Here is a 3452-nt window from a genome sequence, read left to right as displayed (position 1 = left end):
ATCCCCTTAATACAAGGATTATTTGTTCCGTAAAACTTGGACTCAGTCAAAAGGCTGCACCCAAGGACCTAGAAGGCCACATGTGGCCTTGAGGCCACAGGTTCTCTACCTCTGATTCTAGGCACATTACCTAGTTTCCATGTGGCATGCTTCAGTGAGCTTCAATTTGATCTTTGGCAAAATTCTAAAATATATTAATAAAAGGATGGTTAGGGAACATCTAGAAAAAGAAGCATTAATCAAAAATAGATGGTATGTCTTTCTCAAGAAAGGGCCATACCATACTAACATTACTTTGTTTTTTGACCAGGTTGCTAAACTAATAGATTAGAGGATTGCTGGGGATATAGCTGATCCAGATTTTAACAAAGCATTAATAGTTTTTCATTATGTATTTGGGAAGACTGAAAAAATGTGGGTCACACAATCACACAACTAGATAACATTCAGAACTGGTTGAATAGCTTGAACTAGGAGGAGTCAACTTGAAAGGGCTTCTGCATTGCAGTAATTGAGGAGTTGTGTTTAATGTTCTACTGCTTAATAGTTTTATGTAGACAGAATATTGAGAAAGGCCAGACTGTAATTGTTTTTTGTGGAGGGAAATGGCATAAAAGTCACTTTTTTTCAGTCTTTCCAAATTGCATAAACATTGCCATTTGTATACGATAGAGGAACATAACGGGTAAGATAAAAAGCGGTTTCTTGCCATATTCTTCCAGATCCTTATAATAAAGGTGTATGAGAAGGTATAAGAACTAAGAAGAGTGTCCAACAATAAGTCAGACTGGAGCTGAATTGAGAGAGTCAAAGGAACTGGTAGATGAGAAAGGAGTTCAAAGAATAGGATGTGATCTTAGCCTGGGTACCTGCTACTTTTTCTAGCAAATTGATTAAGAAGAGAAGTGTCATTAACTATTGGCTGCAAGAAGTTCCTAAAGATGTATATAGTCTTCCTCTCAATGGGGAGAGGCTTACTAACCATAGTATACCACTGTGGATAGAGGAGAGAGTAGTAGATGGTGCTCAGAATAGCACTGTAGTTAAAGACTATAACTTAGGTTCTATGAGACACTGAAAAATCTTATAGAAAAGAATGGAGATCCTTCCCTGAAGGGCAGAAGTATGCTAAAACAACAATGAACAAACCAACCAACCAACCATAGAACTCCTCAGTGAATGGGAGAAGTGGTTGAATGAGCTGATTAACAGATCAATAGCTTTTCCTGCAAGGGAAAGTCCTACTAATCTTAATAGTCCTAGTGGAAGTTGGATGGTGTGTTGGTAAACCTTAAAACAGTAAGATACTTGGGTACCAACTATAGCCAAAATGTGATACCCAGTAAGAGCAGCAGAAAGCAATGACAGATGGAGAGCACACCCAGAAGAAAATAATTAAATGAAATCACTAGAAGACATTAATAAGTTGCTTTGCAATGTTAGAAATATGAATTTTCCATCCATTCATGTGTGCAGGACCTATGTGTTTTCTCTGTGTACCCTGACTACCTCTTTGTGGCTATGCAGGACATCTGTTATTCTCTTCTCAACAAAGTACATCTATATTTATGGAAGAATGAAGTCAAGGTTCATGAGAAAAAAAAGTTGTTTTTTTTTAAAATTTTATTACTATAGTTCACTAAACGACTGCTTTGAATGGTATCCTCTGAGCTGAAGAGACTCTACAATTATCTGGCCTGTCTCAAAGAGATGATCCTGATAATAGCCCTGAGGATCTGTTGGATCCTGACGCTGTAGATGACAGGATTCATCAGAGGTGGAAAGAGGATGTACACGTTGCCCATCACTATGTGTATGATGGGTGAGGAATGCCTAGCAAACGGCGCAAGATTGAAAGGCCCAGCACTGGGATATAGAAGCACAGAACAGCTAGGATGTGGGACACACAAGTATTAAGGGCCTTGAGCTGCTCCTTATGGGAACCAATGGCCAAAACAGAGTGAAAGATCATGACATAGGAGAGCAGGATGAAGAGAAAGTCTGACCCCATGGAGAGTAAGATGACAGTCAAGGCATAGAAACTGTTGAATTGTGTATTGGAGCAGGAAAGGCGGATCATATCCTGATGCAAGCAGTAAGAATGGGAGAGGTATTATGGTGGCAATAGGAGAACCAGAGTAGCCGTAAGACTGGAGGTATGATAAGCATGGTGCTCCAGAGCCCTAGTACTACTGTGATCTTCACTACCTGGGAGCTGGTGAGCATGGTGGGATACCTCAGTGGGTTGGTGATAGCAACAAAGCAGTAATAGGCCATGGCAAAGAGCATGGCTGATTCCATGAAAGAGAAGGAATGGACAACATAGAGCTGGAGGACACAGGCATAGAGGTGGATGCCATGGAAATCAAGCCACAGAATTCCCAGCACTGTGGGCATGGTAGACACACACAGGCCTATGTCTGTACTTGCCAGCATTGCCAGGAAGTAATACATTGGCTGGTGCAGGGACAGATCAGTACGGACAATGTGGAGGATTATGGCATTGCCCATTGGGGCAGCCAGGTATACAGAGAGACAGGGATAGAGATCCAGTGGTAAGCCCACTCCAGGCCAGGGAAACCTGTAAGCAGAAAGCTAAGAGAACTAGAATTGATACCCAGTGCACTGGACATGATGTCAGATTTGTAGAGGAACTTTGCAAATATCCACTTGCTAACAAAGGATAGAATAACTTCTTAGAATCATAAAAACTCGAAGTTAAAAGGTACTTCAGAGGTCATCTAGACCAACTTGCACCGCATCAAAGATGAACACTATTGTGTGTGGGACAAGTGGTTGTCCACCTCTAATTGGGACCCTCCAATGAACCCACTGCTCTCCAAAGCAGCCTCTTCCACAGTTAGATGATTCTTATTGATGGAAAGTTTACCTTATGTCAAAACGAAATCTGTCTCTCTGCAATTTCTATCCTTAGCTCCTAGTTCTACCCTCTGAGGTCAGGAAGAATAAGTCCAGTATTTGTACCACATTACAATCCTTCAAATACTTGAAGGTGAATGAACACAAAAGGTGATTTCCCTGATTTAGTACTTCTAATAGGCCAAAGTAGAGGAGAAAGAAAAGTGGTCAAGGAGTTAAATGCCTAAAGTCCTAGAGCTAAGTTCCTGCCATCAGAATGTGATGTGAACTTAACACTGGTACAAGAAGGGGCTGTCCTTATGTACATCATCCTGCTCCCTGGGGGTGTCCCTGAGACTATAATGGTATGGAGACTGTGGTCACATCTAATTGGAGAGTAGGAATTATGGAGCTAGAGGTGTGCACTAACTGGCTGGAATGGGTAGAAGAGAGCTTGCTAGTCAGGATCACTTCACAGTTGGAAAGTCATATATCTCAAAACTGCCCCCAGTGAGATGTATTGTCTCTTTTCTCTTAGCCTTTTTACATAACTCTAAATATTTGTCCATAGAGTGGTAGTGCAGTTTCATTAG

General features: G+C 41.2%; 1 pseudogene; it reads right to left on the bottom strand.

Annotated features, from left to right (window-relative positions):
* Nucleotides 1-1688: 1688 nt before the first annotated feature.
* Nucleotides 1689-2662, bottom strand: LOC110195068 (olfactory receptor 51V1-like; annotated as a pseudogene).
* Nucleotides 2663-3452: the final 790 nt, after the last annotated feature.

Source organism: Phascolarctos cinereus, unplaced genomic scaffold (assembly GCF_003287225.1).
Source record: "Phascolarctos cinereus isolate Bilbo 61053 unplaced genomic scaffold, phaCin_HiC Scaffold_726;HRSCAF=1367, whole genome shotgun sequence".
Taxonomy (NCBI): Eukaryota; Metazoa; Chordata; class Mammalia; order Diprotodontia; family Phascolarctidae; genus Phascolarctos; species Phascolarctos cinereus.
Note: the sequence above shows the minus strand (reverse complement) of the source record. Positions and strands in the feature narration are given on the sequence as shown.